This window comes from Periophthalmus magnuspinnatus, chromosome 8 (genome assembly GCF_009829125.3).
Source record: "Periophthalmus magnuspinnatus isolate fPerMag1 chromosome 8, fPerMag1.2.pri, whole genome shotgun sequence".
Taxonomy (NCBI): domain Eukaryota; kingdom Metazoa; phylum Chordata; class Actinopteri; order Gobiiformes; family Gobiidae; genus Periophthalmus; species Periophthalmus magnuspinnatus.
In genome coordinates, this window is record NC_047133.1 from 2,187,310 (window position 1) to 2,213,989 (window position 26,680).

The 26,680-nt window shown below is 41.8% G+C and overlaps 1 protein-coding gene across 1 annotated transcript in view; it reads left to right on the forward strand.

Annotated features, from left to right (window-relative positions):
- Positions 1–952: 952 nt before the first annotated feature.
- Positions 953–26,680, forward strand: part of pvalb6 (parvalbumin 6) — a 73,726-nt gene continuing 47,998 nt past the window's right edge. Inside the window, exon 1 of the mRNA XM_055223741.1 lies at positions 953–1,139. The gene's annotated coding sequence lies outside the window, so the exon portion shown is untranslated. The remainder of the gene's footprint in view (positions 1,140–26,680) is intronic.

Below are 26,680 nucleotides of genomic sequence, written 5' to 3' on the forward strand. Positions count from 1 at the left end.
ACTATCAATACTTTAACTGTATTTTAAAGACAGACATTATGGTACTGGCACTAGTAAGTACTGGTACTATGTATAGTACTTACTGTAGTATATACTAGTAATTACTGGTAATTTCCATGGTACTTACTACTGTTTGTACTGGTAATTACTGGTACTTTCTGTAGTACTTACTACTGTTTGTACTGGTAATTACTGGTACTTTCTGTAGTACTTACTGCTGTTTGTACTGGTAATTACTGGTACTTTCTGTGGTACTTACTGCTGTTTGTACTGGTAATTACTGTAGTAGTTACCACTGAGACTGGACTGTACTTTAAAGTGAGACATTACTGTAGTTCCGCTCTAGTACGTTAATGTGAAAATGGAGCTGATCATTAAATGTCCTGAAAGTCTTTATTTTTCACTGTATTGTATCGAATCGACAGTGCACTCTATCGAGATCGGTATCGTATCGTGGCCTATGTATCGTATCGGTAACGTCTCAATGATCCTCCGCTTTAGTGACGGGGTTTATTCGCTCCACAGCTGCATTCGAAACAGAAACTTTACCTGACTTTGTTTTTTTTTCTCTCCTTAAACCTACAGAGCTGCAGAGATGATTTTCCACCGTTTACCTCCAGCCGCTGGGACGTTCCCCTAAACTCCTCTTCATCACGTTCTGCGCGCCTCTTCATCATCGCCCGTGTGAGAAACTTCAACCCCGTGTGACCGACCGACCGCCTCAGAAAACCCCTCAGCGCTCGTTCAGCCAGATCAAAGTCGAGCTATTCTCCTCTCGCCTCTCCTCCGTCCCTCCGCTTACCCATCCTCTTCCTCCCTCCTCTCCTTCATCATCATCCTCATCATCACACAGTCCCGTCCTATCCCAATCCGGTGCACCCTCTCTCTCTCTCTCTCTCCCTCCTCTCTTTCCCTCACCTCATCCCTCCTCTTTGGATCGCAGAGCCCGGAGTGCGTCCACTTCTCCTCGCTCCCTCTCTTGTCTCGTCTCCTCTTTCTCTACTTTATCTCACTCGTTCTCTATCCTTCCTTTTTCTTCCCGTCTTTCTTCTATCTTCTCTTACTTCTCCCTCGCTCGTCCGCCACTCTTTGCTCTTTCGCCAGATTGTTTCTGAAGGTTGTTGGGACAAACACTAAAGGTACGTGTCCGTGTTTGTGTAACGCTTTTGAATGGATGAAAAAAAGACAGACTGATGTGTTTTGTTTTGTTTTTTTTAACGTTGTTGGTGGAGTACGGTTGTAGTTTTTTTTACGCCATGAAGGACGCATTTTCTGTCTAATTAGGATGCATGACACACACTCACAAATGCAGTACGCCGTCACCTTTTATAGTAAATTATTCCGCGCATATATATAGAAGAATTGCGCGATATAGAACGTGGAACTTAACGAAACACAGATGTTATCTCGGCGAAGCGATGGCATGTGTGAACCTCCTCTCATTCAGAAAACAGGACCCGAGTCGGACGACGTGATTGGCTGCCGGAGTAGAGACAGAGCCCATTCTGATCCTTCATTGATAATATACAATCCTCAAGTCCTTTGTTGTTGTAAATCCATTGTTAAAATAGATTGGTGGCTCGCTCTGTGTAGATTGTAATTCCCCTAAGCTGTGCGCCGCTGCAGACGTAATAAAAAAAAACAACACAAATAAACAGTCAGATTAAGGTAAGGGTCGTCCAGCGCCGCGAAATCGGTCGCTGACAGAGGAGGTTTTGGTGAAAGAGAGAAAAAAAGAGGCAGTTTATTGTGTCGTTGTGCGTTAAGTGTTTTGTGATGGCAGAAGAAAACTTGTGCGATGATGGTTTGGAATGTTTGATGCCATAAAAAACGACTGCAAAGTTAAAACTACGTGAGGAAACGGCTGCACGGTTTTGTGTTTGGTTTAAAGTTATGAAAAAAAATTAACCTGGGCTGCGTTCACACTTTAACCTCCTTATACTCGAGCTCTTGTGTCGCACATGTTTTATTAATTTCTCTTTATTATTTGGTTTGTGGTTGGTTGATTGGAGAAGAATTGCATTATTTACCTTTTACATTGTGAGAAAAATGACCTCCACATTTGAGGACACTCGTTCTACTTTTTAGTGATTTTGATAGAACGAAATAAAGTCACATTTGAATAATAATTTGCAAAAAAAAATATTTATTAAGAGCCTGAAACACAGCAACATTTTGTCCTGAGTAAAACAAAATGAGAAACAACAATTGTGTCTCTTGGAACACAGTGTCTCATGTGAAGCTGCAGACAGGCGCCTTTAACAAAGTCCATCTTGAATCTGAACTATAATATGTCATACTCTTCTGTCGCCACTAAGGGGTAGTATACTGTCCTCATATGTGGACACCGGGACCTTGTAGAGCAGAGGAGCCCAAACACTTTTCACTGAGGGTCTTGAAAAATACAGGCCACAGACCGTCCATCCGTCTGAACTATCCACCAATACAGTGGATAATTCAGACGGTGCATTTAACATAGTTTTGTCTTCATACTTTAAATAAGGCTTGATAAATTAACATTAGGTCTGTTTGACAATGAAATGTGATGATATTTGGGTTATACTGGTGGATTACTCAAATTTGCCATAAAAGTACTGATTATGATCAATTGGGCCAGTTCACCTGAAGATTTGAGGGCCAATAAAAACTGGTCTGAGGGCCGCATTTGACCCCCGGGCCGTAGTTTGGACACCCCTGTTGTAGAGAGAGAGAGAAAAAAATCGTTTTGTGGCCTAGACAACCCAAAATGTGTTGTCCAAATATGTGAACGCCAGGTCCCAGGAGGATAACTATGTGAGGAAACGGCGACACAGTTTTGTATTTCGTTTAAAGTTGTGAAAAATGTACACAAATGAAAAATGAAGCTGGGCTGTGTTGACTCTTTAAAGCTGCACTGTGTTACTTTTCTGGTAGAGACTCTGTGACCTACTTGTCTCTATAAAGATGTCACTGCTTTTCTAGAACGATCCACTGTATAACCTTAAAACTTTACAGTATCCGTGGAGTTACAGGTCAGATCTGTGCAGAGAACAGAACAAAAAAACACAAAAAAAGTGGTACACAGCCCATTAGAACAAATAAAATGACACTAAAACCGTCTAAAGAAATATGTGAATTCAGCCTTGGAGCTTTACTACTCGATCGAGCACAACCCCACATGACCATAAGCCCAGATCACGACCCCCTCTGTCGCCCCCCCGCCCCACCAGCGCCGTAATACCCCTCATATAAACTTTATCACCTATTCCACGCTGGATATAAAAGTCCAGCCTGATGCATGGAGCAAATTGGCCGCACTTCACGGGAATCTACCGTTAAAGAGCTTCAGGGCTCCGTGGAGAGGCATAGAGACAGGTATGATTTAATGCTAATCAGGGACTGGCTTTGAACAAGTAAAACTATTGTAGTAAAAGAGTGGGGAGAGCTGTATTGGGGTCAGGGGGAGATGTGGAGAGCGGGGGACGTGCGGAGGAATAGAACGTGTTTTAAAAAAAAGGTGTGATTTGTGCAAAGTGCGTTGACGTCACGTGTTCGGTTGTTAAAGGAGCGTTGTAAAGTTTTTCTAGGGGCCTGGTTGTTATTGCTTATCCTAGAATGTTCCACTGTATGGCGTTAAATTTTGTACGTGATGTCACCAGGTCAAGGTACAGGTCAGATCTGTGAAGAGGCAAGCGCACGCACAGTAAGAAAGCAGGTTTTTTAAGAAGTTTGGGGGTTTTTTTTGGAGTAAAATGTCTGAAATTGAATAAGAAATATAGATACATTTAGCATCTCAATGGAGACAGCTGGTTTCTCTCACCAGAAATGTTACATAATGCATCTTTAACTTGACCTGGATGTGTAGAGGCTGGTTTCGCTACTGATTATTTCACTTTTGTAACGAGAAATAGGCTGTGTCATTGGCAAACTGGAGTAAATGTGTCTGAAATCTGTTTATTTCAGAGTTTATCTGGTGAAATATGCTATAAATTATTATTATTACTATAGTTGATACTTGAGGCTTGAGGAGCTGGTGGAGCTTTGGGTAGAGACGCTGCTCCTTCATTCTGTGGTGACATGAGGATTTTTTAGTTTATTTTTTGGGGGATGTCCTGATGAAATTATTGAAAAAAAATTAAAAAAATCTAATCTTTCTATAATATAAAAATTAAAAAAAATAATAAAAAATAAAATAATAATAATAAATTTTAAAATAAATTATTATTATTATTATTTCAAAACATAAATTGTGCAGTGCAATTATTTTAAGTACAATTCTTTACATGAGTCACACACCCTCCTGGCTTTTGCACTGGGGATTATTTCTGTGTCATTTTGAATTGAGAATGAAAAAAAATCTCTACACTACCAGTCAAAAGTTTGGACACTCATTCTCATGATTATTACAATGCAGATTCTCACTGAAGCATCAAAACTATGACACATATGGAAAGTATCAAACAAAAGATAAACCCAAAATAACTCCAAACTTGTTTTAGACTTAAAAAAATTAAAAATAGCTCCCCTTTGCTTTGAACCCTGGTTTGTACTTTGACCCTGGCCTCTTTTCTTGACCCTGAAGTGAAAACCATCAAAGGGACTTGATCAAAAAGCTCCTTGAGACACTGAGGGTTTGCAGCAGTGTGAACAGAACTGTGGATAATTCGAGTGTTTCAAAATAAAATATAGTTTAAAAATAGCGAGTTATTTCACTTTTTTTCTTTAGTACATGATTCCATACGTCTTGCTTCATATATTTGATGTCTTCTGTTTGTATATAAAATGTAGAAAGTAGCAAAACTAAAGAAAAAACACAAACCTTCTGACTGCTTGTATACATTTTTAAGTTTCTTTACTAATTTCTTTGACCATTTGTGGATCTGTCGTGTTGGCAGTGACTAACTTTGACTTAAACAAACTACAAACGTTGCGATATTCTATTATATATTCTGTTATATATTCTGTTATATATTCTATTATATTGTAGAGGAGCTGTTGGGAGCTGTGCGTGTTCTGCTGCTGCTGGTTCTGTTCCGTCGGTGCAGCAGGTCCCACATCAGTAATAGCGGAATACATTGTACTCCTGCGATGCTTTTTAATCTACATATGTCTTTGGGAATGGGACCGGTGAGGAAGAGGAGGAAGAGGAGGAGGAGGAGGGAAAGGAGGACGAGTGGAGGTGCAGAAGCTCGGGTTTGTGTGCGACTTTGTGGTCTGAACGTGGTCAGAATGAACACTTGATGATTAACTTTCAGCTGCCTCTTGCACCGCTGGCTCTGCTGCTGTGCGTTTTTACTCAACTCACATAAAAACGACAAAAATCTCAGGACTGTGGTAAAAATGTGCTTTTTTTTTTACAGTGGATACATGTAAAAGGCGACTGTGGGAGCGTCTCGTGTGCCTGAGTTACTAAGTGGCGGTTTATGAGGCCAGAGACGTGTGTCCTTGTGTCTAATGAGTCATCAGATCTGTGTGCGCACTTTAACCAACCATGGAACGCTTTTAATTTGAACTTTATTGTGATGAATCATGGGTTTGTTAGGGAAAAGTCCTCAAAAGGGATAATGAACACAGCAGAGAAGGTGGAGTGTCTGAGGAGGCTGATGGTTCTGCATTTACAGGACGTGACAGATGTAAAAGTAACAGGCTGTGATTGGCTGATAATGACAGACAGGTGACACGATGATGTATGGCTGTTGTTGAAGTTATAAGAACAGACAACAGACGATAAGTGACTTATAATCTGAGCGCTGACGCCTCGCTCAGGACGCCTCGCTCAGACTGCGCCCGTCCAGCTTCGACTCCAGAGTGGGACCGGTTTAGTTACCGTACATTTCGGACTATAGAGCGCACCTGAATATAAGCCGCAGGTTTTCATATTGTAACATGAGATATTTACACAGAAAGACGGTGCACGGACATGTTTTTTTTAAACTGTGCCTGGAAATTGGCACCGACACGACATCAACACGGGATGAACACACCTGCAGGTTTAGAAAATAAAGCTGTACCAACACGGGCCTCTGCTTTTATTTCCTCTGAAAGCTTTTGTCGTCTTTTTAGATTGACCAAGTTGGATTCATTGATGCCGAGCTCACGTGCAGTGGCTCTGTTTCCTTCTTTAATGGTCAAACTTACGTGCAGTGGCTCTATTTCCTTCTTTGATTCAAACTTACGTGCAGTGGCTCTATTTCCTTCTTTATTTAAAAAACTGCATCATATCCATTTCCTTGCGTCTTTTCCATGAAATGCCCAAAATGACAGTTCAAAATCAAAACTAGTGAATTCTTCAGCTCATAATCTTTCCCCACATCTGTCTCACGTTTACGTTTACAGCTAGAGAGCGCCCCCCGGTGGCCGTTATCCAGTAAAATTCTATAAATAAGCCGCACCGTTGTATCGGCCGCAGGGTTCAAAGCGTGGGGGGAAAAAGTCACGGGTTATAGTCCGAAATTTAGGGTACTTCACTGTTGTGTTTTGTTGTTGTGGTCACTGTCTTTAAATTGCACGCCCGAGACAACGTGTTCACCTCACAACTATTTACTTATGAAGAGAAAAGGACGAATTTAATCCAGATTTTTGTGGCGCCTCCATCAGCTCCTGCCCCACACTGCACTACACTGAACTACTACAGTCGCCACGTCAGAGCGGCACTGCACTCTGACCCCGGGGTGACCGTTCTAATCCCACTCTCGTCATAAATCATTGTCGGTAAAGTGATCCACAGACCCACAGGTTGAATGAATGAATTTTTTTTGAAGTTATTAGAACATTGAAGATGGGAAAGTGCTTTATAAATGCATCCGTTTACCTTCTACACTTGGATACGTTCCTCTGTGTGGATCTGCAATGCTCTTCATGCTGTATTTCATGTATTTACTGCCATATTCATGCTTATACCGCGGTTATTAACAGATATTTATTCATATGAAAGATGACGACTGTTATAACTCAACTATTGTGTGTCTTAATGAGTTGATGTTCTTCAGATTCATCCTGACCTTCGTTCCCGTGTACCTATCCACGCCCATTGTATCTCAAACACATGTGATCATTCATCTACCACCTCCTCCTCCACCTCCTCCACCTCCTCCCCCTCCACCTGTGTGCAGTCCAGCTCTTGTCTAACCCACGGTCGCTAAAGCGTTTCAGCAGAAGAGCTTGTTGGAGTGATTAAAATGCCATTCCGGAGGTCGCGCCTGCACTATTTCCATCTCATTTTGACACAGGAAGCAAGATCAGGTCGCCGTTAAGGGCCCGTATTTAAATAGGTTTTAATTAAAGTGAAGAGGTGGGTAGAAAGACAAAGAAAAAAAGTCATTTAGAGCAACGTTTAGAGACGGTTCAACCTGTTTCAGAGAGATTACTTGCAGTGATTACTTCTATACTGACGAGCAGAGTGGACAACATGAAAAATCCAGAAGAAGCTTTGAGTTGAACTTCAGTTTGGTAAAATATTATAGGCAGATCAATAGTTTAACTTCACCTGAACCAGAACTTTAAAATATTGCTTTGGACTAAAACTGGAACTCACATAATCGTCTAAAAACCTGTCGAATTTTAGTTAATTCAATGTTTTACCCTTGAGTAATCTTCTATATTTACACCTTCTGTCTTTCCAGAGGTCAACACTTCGTCATGTCAGTAGGGGCAAATTCGCCAAGTATTCCTCTGCGTTTTTAAAGTTCATACATTTTCTCAGGGCCGGCTCCAGCTTTCAGGGGGCCCTAAGCTGAATGTGTCTCTGGGGCCCCCTCCTGGTTCAGCTGTTGTTGATTCACATTCTGACTCTGCTCTCATCACTTTAACCAGTTGTTTTTGTTTTTATCAGAACAACATCAGACTGAAAACATCCAGAATGTCACAAGTACCACAGTCACAAGGACAGAACACAAACGATTTTTTAAATTCTACACATTTTTTCTTCGTTTCTGGTGGATTTTAATGTGTTCCAGTTGTGACAGTGTTTCTTACATTATGTCGGGTCCTTGTGTCGGTGTAAACACAGAGCTGCCCTCACCTCTGCCCGACTCAAAAACAAACGTAGCAGCAGCAGATATTTTACTACTATAGATATAAAACAAATGTAAAATGTTTTAGAGGGATATTTAGGCTGTAAACACACAAGCCCCATGTCCAATAAAACTTGATGTATTATATTATTTTCAATATACATTTTTTAGCTCTTGGGGGCCCCCTGCTGACCTCGGGGCCCTAAGCAGCTGCTCAGTCTGATTATAGTCTGGACCGGCCCTGCATTTTCACCTTACTCATTCTGATATTTCAAAGCGTACTCATATTAGACTAGTTCACTCCACAGCCCTCTGCTCAATCATCTGTTTTATTTGCTCAGATTTCACAGTTTCTTGATTTTTTTTCATACTTTGTTAGTTGTAAAACATGTACGCAGGAAAATGAAAAAAACCAAACTGTGCAGCACTGCAAACCTTTCAAAATAAACTAGTTTTTCACATTTTAAGACTGTAAAAACCCGGTAGAGCACGTTTAACTCCCACATTGAACTAAAAACTCACCAATAAATCACAGGATAATATGATTTCTAGCGGTGAATTGCCTGTGCTTTACAAATTCACTTCTTATTACTTTGCTCGGATGATTTGCGTACGTCCCGTTTGAACATATCAGACGTATTGTATGTAAATCGCAGGATGAATGATGACCGCACGCTGGCGCCTTGTCACAGCCTAATTGCACCACGGCGGCTCAGAGCTCGGCCGTGCAGGTTCACAACAGCGTCCCGTTTACAGACATATGTTCCCCTCCGCTGATGAGAACGTTCTCGACGCCGCGGCTGAAATCTTCACGTTTGGAAATTGTTCCGGCCTCCCGCTGCGCAGACAATCACGTTTATGTGCACAACAGAACGCCTCAATGTCACAGGGGAGGCGGTGATTGGCAACTCCTCCCCATCGCCCGCCCCTCCCTCCCGTCGCCAAGGTCAAACGCAGCCGGGAGGGCATCTGAGCTAATGGACGTGTCGTGTGGCCGAGAGCGGTTAAAATATAAGCGACGTCAGCTAGTTTTTGGTTAAGACAAGGTAAGATTTGTGCAGCAGTAAGTGATTTAAAGTGTTTTACAGAATAAGAAAGACATTAAAATCATAATACAACAAATCAAAACATAAATAATCACAAATAAAATTAACCCTAAAGGAGAAAAGTGCAGAATAAACCCCTTTCAGTCACATTCACAGATAAACAGAACAGTTTGAGTCTGGATTTAAACATCGTCAAAGTTCCAGGTTTAAACTGAACAAAACTCAAACATTGATTCAACATGTTTAGTCCTGGTTTAGTCCTGGTTTAGTCCTGCTTTAGTCCTGGTTTAGTCTTAGTTCAGTCCTGGTTTAGTCCTGTTTTAGTCCTGGTTTAGTCCTGGTTTAGTCCTGGTTTAGTCCCCTGGTTTAGTCTTAGTTCAGTCCTGGTTTAGTCCTGCTTTAGTCCTGGTTTAGTCCTGCTTTAGTCCTGGTTTAGTCTTAGTTCAGTCCTGGTTTAGTTTTGTTTTAGTCCTGGTTTAGTCCTGCTTTAGTCCTTGTTTAGTTTTAGTTTAGTCCTGGTTTAGTCTTAGTTCAGTCCTGCTTTAGTCCTGGTTTAGTCCTGCTTTAGTCCTGGTTTAGTCTTAGTTCAGTCCTGCTTTAGTCCTGGTTTAGTCCTGCTTTAGTCCTGGTTTAGTCTTAGTTCAGTCCTGGTTTAGTCCTGCTTTAGTCCTTGTTTAGTTTTAGTTTAGTCCTGGTTTAGTCTTAGTTCAGTCCTGGTTTAGTCTTAGTTTAGTCCTGGTTTAGTCTTAGTTCAGTCCTGCTTTAGTCCTTGTTTAGTCTTAGTTTAGTCCTGGTTTAGTCGAATAAACCCAATAAAAATCCTAACAGTTGTAAAAGAAGCTGAGCAGTGAAAACAAACACAAAGTAATTTATTAAAAAATCTAAAATATGAAAATAAAAACAACCAGACCTGATGATAAAACATAAGTTAAACTCAGTGTCCGGTCTGTAAACACGAGGAGCGGGTCAGTCAAACGTTCTGTACAGTTTAAATCTAAAGTTCTGACAACCCATCCACCCTCCACCTCCACCCATCCACCCTCCACCCTCCACCCTGCCAGAGCCCGAAAAACAAAACTAAAAACGACACTTCCAGGACAGGACTTACTCCGTCCACCTGCTGTGTTCAGTGTTGTCCTCCCGCTTCCCGTGGACACCTCCAAACTACCTGATTCCACGCGTCTCTGTCCTTTAAATTTTCCGTTCGCGCCGCCATTTTTCATTGGATTTACGTTATTTTTCATCCGGCAAATAAATTCTATACAGTTTTCCAGAGCTGTTTTAAAGCGTCCCAGTGAATCTGTACAGCGTCGACACAAATTTTACACAAATCAACTCACTTTATATCGGATTTTTGAGCTGAAACGTTTCTCAAATTCTTGAAAAGGGTAGATATCTGCTCAACAGGAAGTTCCACCACATAGAAAGTGCAGTTTGGAGCGTTTAGAGGAAAAAGTGGGCGGGATAAGGTCAATAATGTAAAGCTTGGTGCGTGTTTGCTTGAGTCGTCAGTTTGTAAATTCATCAGCTAAAAACGAGAAGTAAAAGCGCTCGAGATTAAAAACAGGAAGTAAAATTCACAAGTCTGTTTGGTCATGTGCTTAACTCAACTTAAACCTCACATGTTGTTGTTATAAGTCACAAAATATACAATAAATACCTTGATTTGAACTGTAATTTAGACTTGCATAACTTGTTTTTACACAGGTTTTGCTAATTATCCCGTTTGTCGATAAAGTTACAGGTGTTTTGCTTTTCTTGCAGTGACAAAACCTTTACATTTTCACTTAATGTGTTTAGTTTTAGGTTCGTTGTTGAAGTTTGAGGTGAAATCATAGTCTTAACTTACTGAATTATGGCTTAAAGTTTATTATTTCAGGTGTAAAAAGCTCTAAAATAAAAAGAAAACAAACCGAACCAAGTTGTTTTTGCTGATTCTATGTGGCGATTGTTGCTTTTTTGATATAATAATGGACATCAGGGGTAATTTTATGTATTTGCTAACACTTTACAATAACCACAGCTGTGTTTAAACGACACCGTCCAGACCTCGACTCAAACACAAACTTAAACTCCACAAAAGGAAACTGCTCTCGTTGTAAAATTGCGTATGTTTCATGTTCTGGGGGGAGGCACCTGGGGTAATCAAAGAGACGTCTCCAAACGGCGTTAGCATGTGCGCGCCGACAGCACCACGACTGGAACAGAGCCGCTCGCTAATGGGAAATTAAGAGCGTGACGTGAACAGGGTCGACTGAAACACCTCGTGCCGACACTGGGAGAATATTTAAATAAATGATAGGATCAGAGCGGCGCAGATTTGTACTGGGTTTAACAATCTGCAGAGGAGGAAGCGAGCACGATGTTCTGAAGTGATGGATGAGTTGTTAGAGCTGTTTAACAAATCTGAGCCAAGTTTGTGTGATTTTGGCTCCGTGTTCTCTCATTAAGATGTTTGTGCCGTGCTGCTTACAAATGTGGAGTGTGAAAGAAAAGGGACGGTTTCCTCAAGACGTTATTTTACCTGTGGTCCTTGAAAACGGAGGTTTTTTCTTTTGTTTTAGAAAGGTTAGAAGCTCCGTGGATGAGTTAGAAGCTCCGTGGATGAGTTAGAAGCTCTGTGGATGAGTTAGAAGCTCTGTGGATACGTTAGAAGCTCCGTGGATGAGTTAGAAGCTCTGTGGACGAGTTAGAAGCTCTGTGGACACGTTAGAAGCTCTGTGAATGAGTTAAAAGCTCTGTGAATGAGTTAGAAGCTCTGTGGATACGTTAGAAGCTTTGTGGACGAGTTAGAAGCTCCGTGGACGAGTTAGAAGCTCCGTGGATGAGTTAGAAGCTCTGTGGATACGTTAGAAGCTTTGTGGATGAGTTAGAAGCTCCGTGGATGAGTTAGAAGCTCTGTGGATGAGTTAGAAGCTCTGTGGATACGTTAGAAGCTTTGTGGATGAGTTAGAAGCTCTGTGGATGAGTTAGAAGCTCTGCAGTTAAGCAAGACCAGGCACAGATCTAATCACATAAACGTTAGATTAATAAGTTTAATTCTGTGGAACACTCCAGGCTAAGCATTAACATCTTCTGTAAAACAAACAGAAAAGGCTCAGAATCATGACTGTCCTCAGGTTTTGGGGTTTATGTAGTGATATTCAGACGGAGTCATTTTAGGTTTAAACCAACTGGATTTTATTGAAACTGGCAACACAAATGAGACTCGTGTGAGGTTCATTCTGTTTTCTGATCTCGTTTGATTCTTAAGAACCAAAACGTCATGAGTTTGTCACATGAACAGTTTGTCCGTCGAGTCCAATGTGTCTGTATTTATTAAAAAATCAGCTTTATACAGTTTTTAAGGAAACGCTGTCTTTGATTTGACCGTTTCCCTCGTCTCTGGGGACACAGCTGAGTCACGTTTATAGTATTTAACATCAAAACGGCTCAATTTCAATAACTGTTTTACAAATGCGTATAATCTTGCTTGCTGCTTGAATCTCCGTGAGTTTGCTGCGACTCCGTGACATGCGTGAGCGGATTTTTGTCAAGGTCAGTGAGTGCGTTCTAACTTCAGAGATGCGGAGGTTATCCCGGGACGCCAGGAGGGGGCCCACGTCCAATTATAAAACTCCTGACCCCTTAAATGAGATCATTAACAAAGCTTTGGTCAGATGGGACGAACGGGAGCAGGGGGGGGACTTAGACTTTTCTTATTTTAGAGCCACGTCTTATTCTGAAAATGAAGAAAATTGAAATGGGATGTGGGTGTGACCTAGTTCCTCAAAGCCACTTAAAGCTCGAGTCTTTGGGGAGTCACCTATAGATTTATATAGGAGTCGTGTGGAAAGGGACTAATTCTCTCCACGAAAATAAAAAAGGTCCCAGGTGATAGACGGGATATCCATAAGGTTTAAAGATACGACTCCGATTATACGCTCCAGCAGAAGGTCAGCGCCGGGGAGAATACTGAAACGTTATGCAAGTATCCCACAGCAGAACGGCCCCTCGTCCCGGTTTATCGTCTTTTTGTCGTGTTTCTGGAGTTCAATCTTCTCAGAAATCCAAAAATCAGCAACAACAGCACCACCTCTGTCCATGAAAATGTCATATACTGGAATATTCTGTAGTATTATGTGAGTAAACTGCTGTGAAACGCGACTTAACTTCGTTTTCTGGACACGTTTTTTACTTTTGTTTTTATTCGTGCCCTTGTATGTTTGTACTTGAGTGTCCATTAGCCTTTAACAACTTAATAGAACTGATTTAACTGTCACTTTTTACTGCGCTCCATCCCGAAGTCAAACTAAATTGCATCTGACTTTAAATCCGTCTGTATCGTGGTCCGTCGCCCCCGGTGCTCCCCTTCACTCACGCTCGTATCAGCCGCGTGCTCCATGGATTGTTATATTGTTTGCCCATTTAGCATTTTTTACGGGCAGACGAGATAAAAACGTGCCTTTTAAATCATGTTGAGTTTTCACGGTTTGCACTCAGCGGGTCTCAGCGGCGACGTCGAGGTGGAACGTCCGTCACACGGAGCACGAGGATCTGACCCCAGCGCAAACTCCACGTTTTCTCTACAGCTCAAACCACTGAGCGACTGCAGCACGAGGATGTACGAGAAAATACGAGAATATACAAGAAAATACGAGAATATACAAGAATATATGAGAATATACGAGACTATACAAGAATATACGAGAAAATACGAGAATATACAAGAATATACGAGAATATACGAGACTATACAAGAATATACGAGAAAATACGAGAATATACAAGAATATACGAGAATATATGAAGATATACGAGACTATACTGTAGTGTCCAGTGTTTAAACTTTATAACAGTCTCTCTGGAACTACAGCTCTCATTTTTGTTTTAACGTTTCCTTTTTCCAAAGATGATCAAGGTCTAAACCAGGTCTAAACCAGGACTAAACCAGGACTAAACCAGGTCTAAACCAGGTCTAAACCAGGTCTAAACCAGGTCTAAACCAGGACTAACCCAGGTCTAAATCAGGACTAAACCAGGTCTAAACCAGGACTAAACCAGGTCTAAACCAGGACTAACCCAGGTCTAAATCAGGACTAAACCAGGTCTAAACCAGGACTAAACCAGGTCTAAACCAGGACTAAACCAGGTCTAAACCAGGTCTAAACCAGGCAGGACTGTACTAAAGAGCCGAGACAGAACCAGGTCTAAACCAGGACTAAACCAGGACTAAACCAGGTCTAAACCAGGACTAAACCAGGACTAACCCAGGACTAAACCAGGTCTAAACCAGGACTAAACCAGGACTAAACCAAAGCTGATCCAGGACTAGTTTTTCTGTCTCTGTTTTATGAGGACACTGTCCCGTGTCCAAACTTTCTCACATTAATTTCTGGTTTACCACTTTCATTTTTCTTTTAGCGTTTCTCTTTTCTGTGGGAGATAAAACTTTTATAGTGAAATTCATTTGCATTTGTTGTTTTGTGCCTCCCAGTCTCTGTTTTCTTTCTTCTTAAATTTTATCCTTTTAACTTAAATGCAGTTCAAGATCTAAACGTCTGGACTGTGTCAAACGTCTGTATGTGACTTTTCAGGGTTAATGATTTTAGCTCAAACTTTTCATTTTGATCTTAAATATGAACAGAGCTCCAGCTGATTTGAGCTAAACCAGGACTAAACCAGGTCTAAACCAGGTCTAAACCAGGACTAAACCAGGTCTAACCCAGGACTAAACCAGGACTAAACCAGGACTAAACGAGGACTAAACCAGGACAAAACCAGGACTAAACCAGGCAGGACTGTACTAAAGAGCCGAGACAGAACCAAGTCTAAACCAAGTCTAAACCAAGTCTAAACCAAGTCTAAACCAGGACTAAACCAGGGCTAAACCAGGGCTAAACCAAGTCTAAACCAAGTCTAAACCGGGTCTAAACCGGGTCTAAACCGGGTCTAAACCGGGTCTAAACCGGGTCTAAACCGGGTCTAAACCGGGTCTAAACCAGGTCTAAACCAGGTCTAAACCATGCAGGACTATACCAAAGATGAACCAGGTCCAAACCAGGATTAGTTTTAAAATGACTAAAATGAAAATCTCTAAAACATGAATAAAATAGTTTGGATAAAGTCGATTATTTGAATAAAATAAATTGTCTGAATCAAACAGATTACGTCTCATTCTTCTCCTCAGATGATCCGTTTTGTGCGTTTCGATCGCTCTAATGTCTCCATAATTCTAAATGGCATTATTCTGTCCGGATTAGTCTTGACGTTCCCGGGCGCTGGATAATGCGACCGATATCCGCCCGTCCCATCGTTCCCGTCCTGCCTGTATCTCCGTGTCTCCTGTACCTCCAGTTTTTCCACATGACCTTCATTTCCAATTCCCTGACTCTACAGTTTATTTAATCCACCGTCCTTATCCCGTCGTCCTCCTCTTCTTCTTCGCAGACTTCATCTCGCCTTTATCGCCCGTTTGCTTTAGCTGTTCTTACTCTGTTATTCCCAAAAGAAAATAGCTTTGAGATTTTCTTCCAGCCGTTTATTTCTGGCACGTCTGACGTAGTTGAACAGAGTTGACTTTATTTTTGACAAATACTTCGTGCCGTGATGATCTTATTTTTAATTTCACATCGCGCTGGTTTGGAACAAAGAATCACTGTCGTTTTTTTACAGGGTTTTGTAAAACATTCACTGAAATCACAGCTCGTAAAGTGGATTTATTAGCAACAATGTCATTTTCAGTCTAAAATAAACAAACAAACCAGAAAAAAAGGAGCGGTTCTTGTTTCTTTGGAATATTCCGTAGTACAGTGGCCCCTCGCTGTATCTCAGTTCACCTTTTGCAGTTTCGCAGACTTTTTTTAGTGCAATTGTCCTGTTTTTTTACATCGTATGAACGTGCATTGTGTTCTGCGTCCTGATTGGCTAAGGGACGTCCGCGTCTCCTGTACAATATTTATACAACATTTGATTTATTTGACGTATATTTCTTTAAGTATTAACATTTATTCGGGTCATTAGCATTTAGTTTGTTTCTTTGTACTTATTTTATTTACAAGGAACATTATTTATTATATTATGTTGGATTTTGTTGTGGAATTTCTATCATAAAAACCTTAAAAATATATTAAATCAATAGAGAAGTCGTCTGGAATCAAACCGGTTTATTGAATCAGTTGTGACGATTCTCAAAGAGCCGTTGTCCCTGATGGAGTCGTCTCACCTTCAGCTACAAACGAAAACACATACAAGTCGTTTTTATTTATTCAAAGTCAGTCAAAAAGAAGTACAAGAAAGTATTGAACAGATAATAGCACAAGTCTCCACAGAGGGACGAAGGACTATGACCTGTCTCCACAGAGGGACACAGGAGGACTATGACCTGTGTCCATGATAATAGTTGTACCTGATTCATTAAGTAGGTCATTATAAACAAACTCGTGTGTTTTATATCAGACCTCACAGCTCTGAGCAAAAGCCAAAAACATTCTTTGCTGGTCCGACTTACTCGCCAAAATCGAAATCTGAATATATTTTGGGGTTTTTTCTGTTTTTATTTTTTGTGTTTCTTTCAACAGATTAAAATAACCCAATCCAAATATATTATTACATTTAGTTCCATTACACAGAAGAAGTTTTACGCTGAGGAGACAGAAGAAAAACAGTGAATCAAAGTCCGTTTTATGCAAAAATTGACTTTGTGTGTTTCTCGTTTCATTCGTGGTGAAAGTCGTTTCCGTCCGACAGTTTCCTCCATGTACGTCTTCGGTTTTCTCTTATTACAGTTCCAGACTTTTGGTGCGTGTAAACACAGCGGGTTTTTAGCACAATATGTTTTAAATAACATGAGTTTAAGCCTTCGGGCGGCTGGACACATCGTCTTTTATGCCAACAAACGAGAGATATGTGCGTGTGTAACAACAGAAAGTATCACCAAAATGAGGTCAAAGAGATAAAAAACACAACATTTCAAAACACGTAAAGATTTAGGTCAAACAGAGATGACAAAACAGATCAACACAAGTAAAGATTAAGGGCAAAGAACAACATAACGATATATTATTTACTTTCTTCATAATAATATTGGTTCCTACTTATTGTTTCAGTACAGCGTATTTAAGGAGCGCACCCATAAAAATGTAATAAACGTGAACAAACTGTGACGGACAAACCACCGCCTCAAGAGACTGAACAAAATATCAGGGTCAAATTTACATAAACGTTGGATCGCAGTGTGACTCTGAAGTGCTGTACGTTTGCGATTTGTTTTCTCCCCGACAAAACCCACAATGTCGATGAAACGTTCAAAAAGACGGCGACGAAGGTTTGAACTTTGTGTTTAAACGAGAGAGAAATGTGAGAAAATGTTAACGCCTGTGTGAGAAAAGTGTATAAAGTGTGTGGTGAGGGGTTTTACAGACAAAAACAGAGAGAATAATGTAAAAAATGTACGAGGGACCGGTGTGTAGTACTGAAACTGTACAGCAGGTGGCACCACGAGGTCAAGTAACAGCTCAGATCTGTGGAGATGTGTCATTTCGCAGAGTAAGGACAGTAAAACCAGAGTTATTGAACAAATGTGAGATGCTGAACAGGTGGTGGTGGTGGATCCCCTCCGGACATGTTGCGTAGTGCAGCTTTAAATGTCTTTGTGTGATGTCGTTTTACTTCACAATAACAGAAAAAACGCCGCAGGGACGAGATGAAACTGAGACGCCACGATCAGGTTTGTCCTGAACTAAACAAAACAAGACAAAAGAGGATCGAAAATATGAAAAGTAAACCAGGACTAAACCAGGACTAAACCAGGACTAAACCAGGACTAAACCAGGACTAAACCAAGACTAAACCAAGACTAAACCAAGACTAAACCAAGACTAAACCAAGACTAAACCAAGACTAAACCAGGACTAAACCAGGACTAAACCAAGACTAAACCAAGACTAAACCAAGACTAAACCAAGACTAAACCAAGACTAAACCAAGACTAAACCAAGACTAAACCAAGACTAAACCAGGACTAAACCAGGACTAAACTAGAACTAAAGACTAAACAAGACTGAACCAGGACTGAACCAGGCCTATCTTAGTCCTGGTTTAGTCCTGGTTCAGTCCTGGTTCAGTCCTGGTTTAGTCCTATCTTAGTCCTATCTTAGTCCTGGTTCAGTCCTGGTTTAGTCCTGTCGTCCGCTCTTTGCCTGTGAACAGAACTCGAGGCTCTGTGTTTACAAACGTGTCCACACCTCCGTCTCTCTCTTCACGCCGCTCCCTCCATCTGCAGAGAGGAGGGCTACACCGGGCCGGGGGCAAGTCTGAACCACTGGAGTGTGACCCGAGCGTTAGCCGGGTGTGTGTCAGTGTGTGTCAGTGTGTGTCAGTGTGTGTGTTTGCCCCTGTTGGCGAGCGCGCATGTAGTGCTAGGACTGTTTCTGCTGCAAGGTCAAAAAACACACTCTCTTGACTGAGCGAGCGCTGCGGTGCTTTTTAGACCTGCCAGACAAACGCAATCAAAAATGTTAGAAGAAGAAGTGTTTTGTCATGAGATGGAGGTTGGAGGAGTTCGTCGGTGTGAATCATGTGACTTTAGGCTGACATCTGGAGCTAATTTTTGAAAATAAACACATTTTTTCTTCACATTTTTAGATTTATTAACACAAGAATCAGCACAGACCAGCTCGTTTTTGAAGAATTATTACAGCAACTGTGGCTCAGTTGGTCGAGCGTTTGTCCATTGATCCAAAAGCTGACGGTTCGACTCCCGCTCTCGACTTAAACATCATCGGTTGATCCACTTATCCACAGGTTGGCGTTGCGATTCGCTACCAGTGTGACTCTGAAGTGCTGTACGTTTGCAATTTGTTTTCTCCCCAACAAAACCCACGATGTCGATGTAACGTTCAAAGACGCCGACGAAGGTTTGAACTTTGAGAGAGTTTAAACGAGAGAGAAATGTGAGAAAATGTTAACGCCTGTGTGAGAAAAGTGTATAAAGTGTGTGGTGAGGGGTTTTACAGACAAAAACAGAGAGAATAATGTCAAAAATAAAGCTGATACTTCGCGGATTTCACCTTGTGCGTCTGTGTGCACTTGTGTATAAATGAGGACGTCGTTCTTTGATGTAAATCGCTTTGAGTAACTTAAAGGTGGACACGATGTAAAAAATATGACCATTTTCCACAGCAGAGCGATGTTTTATTTAAATGTTTCATAATTTCACAGCGTAGCCACACCCCTTAAACAAATCTTAGCCTTGGCCGTTTCTCTCTGTGATTAGTTTGTTTTAAAAATAAGTTCAATCTGCAAACTTTGAGCCAGGAGTTTGAACTTGTGAAACGAAGATTCGGATCCCGTAAAAGAGCCAAACGTCCCATCACTAAATTACTGTAAAAACAATGACGTAAAGCGGTAAATCGGATTGTTTTTCTGTGTAGTTGAGCACAGGTTTATTGTAAAAGAATCAGGAAGCGTGCTGTTAGCGTGCTAGCTGTTGTTAGCATTATCACTCTGGCCGCAGAAGTTTACGGAAAGTGCTTTAAAAACAAATTAATAAATAGAACACTCCGAATGCGTAAAGTAACTGAGAAATAACTTTGGTTTCGTTTGGTCGCTGCAAACCTTTTCTAGCGTAATAGCGATTTCCTGAATGCTAACGCTAACTCAAACTGTCTCGCGGCCTCCGATGCTCTCCGTGTCCCGTCAATAACAACATCTGATAGACGTACCCTACCCCCGAGATGTCCTTATTGATACACGCTACAGTCTCGCGGTTAGCCACGCCGCTTCCTATAACCGTCCGCTCCCCGTGAAGATATCAGGATCTATATTTAGCCCGATCTAAACATCCGCTAGCAAAGAACAGAGCGGCGGAGAAGAGCCACGTGTCAATACACTAAGCGCCGGTTTAATGACGCACAAAATGAGATGGATGAATAACAGTTGACGGGATGAGCGCCTAATTATTCGAAACCGCTAAGTGTTCCGCGGGTAAAATAAATGATTAACGTGGCTCGACGTTGCCGCTGCGGGGAATACTTTTTGCACGGTGTAAATTGGCATGTGGCTTTGATGCTAGCTCAAGGTCGAAAAATCAAAACGATACTGTATACTGAGATTTACGTGTCTTTGGACGGTCTTTACAAGCCCCGCCCCTCTCGCCTCGTCTTATTTCCTCCACTCGCACGTCCCGGCCGTGGAGCTGAATACAAATTGTGTTTTCCTGTCTTGGTTTGGCGATGGTGGAACGCTGTGGGCCAGAGGAGAGAGAGAAGACGGGAAGACGGGAGTGGAGGTCTGGACGAGAAGAAAAGCAGAGGGAACAATGCGGCGAGAGGGCGGAGGGTTCAGAGACGGAGCTGGAGATGGGACAGGGTGAGGAGAGCGTGAGGAGAGGGTGAGGAGAGCGAGGGGAGAGTGAGGAGAGGGTGAGGAGAGCGAGGGGAGAGGGTGAGGAGAGAGTGAGGACAGGGTGAGGAGAGAGTGAGGAGAGAGTGAGGAGAGAGTGAGGAGAGAGTGAGGAGAGGGTGAGGAGAGCGTGAGGAGAGCGTGAGGACAGGGTGAGGAGAGAGTGAAGAGAGCGAGGGGAGAGCGAGGACAGAGGGTGAGGAGAGCGTGAAGAGAGCGAGGGGAGAGCGAGGAGAGAGGGTGAGGAGAGCGAGGAGAGAGGGTGAGGAGAGCGAGGGGAGAGGGTGAGGAGAGCGAGGGGAGAGTGAGGAGAGGGTGAGGAGAGCGAGGGGAGAGGGTGAGGAGAGAGTGAGGACAGGGTGAGGAGAGAGTGAGGAGAGAGTGAGGAGAGAGTGAGGAGAGAGTGAAGAGAGGGTGAGGAGAGCGTGAGGAGAGCGTGAGGACAGGGTGAGGAGAGAGTGAAGAGAGCGAGGGGAGAGCGAGGACAGAGGGTGAGGAGAGCGTGAAGAGAGCGAGGGGAGAGCGAGGAGAGAGGGTGAGGAGAGCGAGGAGAGAGGGTGAGGAGAGCGAGGGGAGAGGGTGAGGAGAGCGTGAGGAGAGGGTGAGGAGAGCAAGGGGAGAGGGTGAGGAGGGTGAGGAGAGCGTGAGGAGAGCGAGAGGAGAGGGTGAGGGAGAGTGAGGAGAGGGTGAGGAGAGCAAGGGGAGAGGGTGAGGAGAGCGTGAGGAGAGCGAGAGGAGAGGGTGAGGAGGGTGAGGACAGTGTGAGGAGAGGGTGAGGAGAGCATGAGAAGAGGGTGAGGAGGGTGAGGAGAGCGTGAGGAGAGGGTGAGGAGGGTGAGGAGAGCGTGAGAAGAGGGTGAGGAGAGGGTGAGGAGAGGATGAGGAGGTGTTTCATGAAGACGAGTCCAGGCAGGTGGAGTTCAAAGATGTTTTTGGTGAGAGAAAACAGTGGGAAACAATCCAACAACGACCTAAGAAAAGTTCTAAACCAGGTCTAAACCAGGACTAAACCAGGTCTAAACCAGAACTAAACCAGGACTAAACCAGGTCTAAACCAGGTCTAAACCAGGTCTAAACCAGGTCTAAACCAGGACTAAACCAGGTCTAAACCAGAACTAAACCAGGTCTAAACCAGGACTTCCTGTATCACCACTTGATGACATCACAAGGGGGAACAGAGTGTTTTTTCTGTTTGAGAGAAGAAACAAAACACAGCTGTGGTAATACTTTTGATGAGAAACGTTAGATCAGAAAACACGGGCTCTTTGAACAAGAACACACATTAATCGTTAAAAGTGATGCCCGTCTCTTATTTTTGTAATGAAGAGCCAAATCACTTCCAGCAGGACTTTTATTGTGAAGGAACTGGAGCCAGAGAATCCTCACGTGTCACAGGGACAGATCCATTAATGCTTGGTCCAAAATGTTAAATATTGTATTTAGCAACAATTGTAATAGTTTTTCTCACTATGTAACACAGACACATTGACAAACCATCATGTGCTGACATAGTTTTTATTCTTAAATCATGATTAACACCTTTTATTTATTTATTTGTGTGCGTAGACTTTCAATTAAAGCTCCTATATTACACGAAATTGACTCTTGTGAGCGTTAAGTCACGTTCCAACCATCAAAAACAGACCTGGAGTTGTGTTTTGTTTCATTCGCACATGTTTGAGTCACACTTTACTAGTCTGTACTTCCAAAGCTCAAAACGCTCTGTTCCACTTTAATCATATCGAGATTCTAGCTCTGGAGATTGACATTTCCGGGGCTACAATCATCCAGATGATTCTACTGAAGGTGGATGTCACGGGGCACTTCCTGTTTGACCACATGACCAAAGGTGGAACAGAGCGATTTCCGTTTTGAGAGAAAAACTCTGCAGGTTTGTGAGTTAAACGTGTGAATGAAAGGTGAGGTTCAGAGCTCAGAAATGGTTTGAAAGGAGAGTTACAGAAGATGTTTTTGTTTGGAAATGCGGGCCTTAGACATAATCTCACACAGACTCATGATTCCATTCTCAGAGAACAACAGTAGGGCCATTAAAGGTTGATTATTCATTCATTCTTTTGTTTACATATTGAGTCATATGTTGTAGAACTGATGCTGCTTTTATGGTATTCTTGTCCATTATTATTAAATAGGTTTAGGCGTTATGAAAACATTTTACTTCAGCCTAAACCACATGTGTCAAACTCAAGGTCCGTGGGCTAAATTCGGCCCACCACGTCATTTTATATGGCCGGCGACAAAGTAAATTAAAGGTATGACTGTCTTATAATGTCATTTTATCAGGAGATACACAGTTAAACAGTCATTTTTTCATGTCTATGCGAATCCATATGCGATATTTGTAACTTGAATAAGTAATAAATATAGAAATGGTTAATTAACAAGATTAAAATGTAGTAATATTTGTCTTACAGTTACGTCTGGCCCTTTGAGAGCAGCCATTTTGTTGATGTGTCCCTCGGTGGAAATGAGTTTGACGTCCCTGGCCTAAACCCTTTCGGTCATGACAGAAATGTTACGTACAACCTTATACAAGTTGAATAATGTTTGATTTTGACTGTAACAACTGAATAAAATATCAATCAAACAGTAGGACCATTACAAAACACAACTCCAGGTCTGTTTAGACGAGGAAACAACAGTATAATATCAACAGAAAGCGCCGTAACGTGAACCTCTTAAATGTAAAACACACGCTCTACTTTAAAGACAGTTTGGGGTCGAGGGTTTCATGGATATTTTGGATGTTTATTGTACAAAAACGTAATGAATTTCCTTATACATCTAGTAAAAATACATCTATACCATGAAAATATTGCTTGATTTTAATATCCTGACATTGCGCACACACGTGACCTTGTTTACGTTCGAGTTAATGCTTCTGTCTTATTGCCCGTCCTGGACTTTTATCGTCAGTATATTATCGTTATGGCGTGACAGAGCTCACTTATGAAAATTAGACAATGTTATATCCATAGGCGCTCACTCGCTTATACACAGGCTCTTGGGACGAGGCGGTAAATCCAGAGACGGTGACCTCTAGAGGCTCGGCTGTGGCATTAACCGAATCACATTACATCCAGTCATTGCATTCAGCGTTCAGATCGGAAATATTGACCATCGCAGCTTTGACTTTCACCTGTAAGAGAATACGAGACGCGGGGTAGGCTGAGTCAGGAACGCTGCTTTCTTTACATCAAATGACCCGTGACACGCTGAAACGGAAGAACGAAGCGCAGCGCCGGGCCCGTGGGCTTTTCAAGGAGACGTCAGGAGCACAGGACGAAACGGGACGAAGATGAACGAGGATCCTGTAGGAATCAAGTGACAAGTCATTCAAACTCGCTAAACAAAGAGAGCGTTAGCAGGGGAGAGGCGTCGTTAGCCTTTAGCGTGCTCAGTTGTGGCGTACATGCTGCATACATTCACAAATAGCATTCTTAAATCTTCAGTTCTGGTCAGATTACTGCTGGACGCTGCCTTATATCCGTCTGAAGGAGGCGCTAACGACACTGAAACTGTAAACAACTTTTATTTAGTTTCTGTTTGTAAGCTCGGTCTATTCAGCTACATTAAGTGTGCACTGTGTGAATCATAATTAGCACATGTACCAACTCTTAATGGGCGCTTTCACACCTATTAGCATCCTAGCTCGCTCTACTGTTCTCTTTGTGTCTGTTGTTTGCTTTGGGTCTGTAGATGGAGTTATAGATTGGGGAAAGATGATGTTTAAGGCCCCATTTCTGGTCAAGGAAGGATTGTTTTTCAGCTTTAACTTCCCTCTCAAACATCTGCGTAGTCCCTCAGTCGTCCAGGTCTGATCCAGAGCAAAAGACGAAGTTAAAATCTGTCAACTGGACAAGAAGTTGCTGGAAACGTCCAAGCCGCTTCTTCAGTTCTGGTCAGATTACTGCTGGACACTGTCTGAAGGGAGAAGCTGTCTCCAGTTTCAGCCCTAACGACCCTATTCAAACTTTTAATGGCCCTCCTATTGTTCTCCTTGTTTCTTTTTGTTTGTTTGAATAGGATCATTAAGGCTGAAACTGGAGACCATAGCTGTTTATAGTTTCAGTGTCATTAGCTCCTCCCTTCAGACAGATATAAGGCAGTGTCCAGCAAAAATCTGACCAAAACTGAAGATGACCAGCCAAACATCTTCAACTTTTTGTCCAGTTGACAGATTTAAACTCCGTCTTTTGCTACGAACCAGACCAGAAATGGAGCCTTAAACATCATCCTTCCCCCATCTATAACGCCATCATCAGACCCAAAGCAAACAAAGGAAACAAAGAGAACTATAAAACGAACCAGGACGCCAATAGGTACAAAGTTGTTTACAGTTTCAGTGTCGTTAGCTCCTCCCTTAAGGCAGTGTCCAGCAGGAATCTGACCAGAACTGAAGAAGCGGCTTGTAGAAGTGAAGACGTTTAGCTGCTCGTCCAAGCCGCGGCTTGGACGAGCAGCTAAACGTCTTCACTCCTATAACGATTTGTCCAGTTGACAGATTTAACTTCGTCTTTTGCGATGGATCAGACCTGGACGACTGAGGGATTACACAGAAATCTACTTAAATGTAGTTCGTCAAAAACTACCAACTTAATCACATTTCATAATCTAAAACCCTTAGCGACACCGCGCGTATCAGTCGACTACAGTAATATTAAACAATAAAGTAAACACAGACAGAACGCCACGCAGAATTATCTCCCGTCTCACCATTTTAAAAAAAACATCACACTGATAGAAACATTTGCGACGCTCCCCGCTTCAATAAAATCACATTCATTTAAGATTAATTACCCACGATGCATGTAATTATTTGGAGTGCTTTTTAATCACCTGACACGGCTACACTTTTTGTTGTCGTATGCTATGAGCGCGTTAGCATGCTAGCGCAGTACAGGGGTTGATTCGATTTGCCGTGCCCTCCATTAGCTCCTGGCACGCTAACAAGACGCCAACGCCTCCACTGACCTTCAGCCAATCACGGGGCTGTGGGGGAAGCGTGCGTTTTGGGTTGGATCAGAACAGTCGACAGAATGTACAGAACGGACGAAGGACGACGTGAGATGAATGCACACGGGAAGTTCATTTGTCAGGAGTAGCAGCTATGAGCAAGGTTAAATATTAGATTAATGATTTATAATCTCTTGTGCTGTACTTTTAATGAAGATGCATATATATCAGGACAATCCCAGCCACCTCAGCTTCTCCATCTTCTTTTTGCTTTGTTCTTGAGCAGGTGAGACTTTTTTAATGTTCTCTCTGCATCGAGTTGGTCCTGTAAACCTTTTTTTTTTAACACTTTACAGTAACTAACTCTGCACTTAAAACTATAACTGTTCATTAACAAATCATTAATTTACAAATCACGGACTAAAAACTAATTTACAAATGTTTAAAGTGCAGGATTTTTCTTTTTATTAAGAAACGTGTCAATGAAGTGAACAGAACATATAACTTTTCTTTTCCAAATAAAAAACAAAACAAAACAAAATAAACCCCCCAAACACATAAAACAACAAACTACAAACCAGCTGCACAGAACAGAAACATGACATACAATAAAATAAAATAAATAAATAAAATAAAATTAATAAATGCATAAAATATAATAATAATAATAATAATAATAATAATAATAATAATAATAATAATAAATAAATAAGAGCAAAATATCATTTCTAAATCTGTGTAATAATAAATTAAATATAATGGAGAGGGAGGACGTGCAGTATTTTTCTAGTCATTGATTGGTAAGTGATTTATTAAAGCCATAATATGTAACTTTCTGAGAAAAAATAGACTAAAATAACATGTTTTTTCATTATGGATGTTTTTATTGCACTGAAAAACATGTGAAAAATGTGTGTCCTTGCTTTGCGTGGGCTCGCATCTCCACAAACCTTACTCTTATTTGTCCTGGGAGAGTTGTTCTTTTGGTTGGAATATTCCACATTATGGCATAAGATGTTTGTATTTTGATGGAGAAGTGTGGTTTTAATGAGTACGCAGCTTTTAGTCCATTAGTTTAGGATTATTAACCGTTTATTATGAAGTTCGCCCATTCAACAATCAGTTAATTCTGCGGAAAAACTAGCAAACACAAAAGCTGTAGATCGGCCCTGAAGGATGGGTCAAAACACCATAGACGTCCAACTGAGAGATACTTTTGACAATAAATCAAACGTTCTTTTTCTTCATTTTAACGCCAGGTGCTGACGTTTATCAATCGGCTGGAGC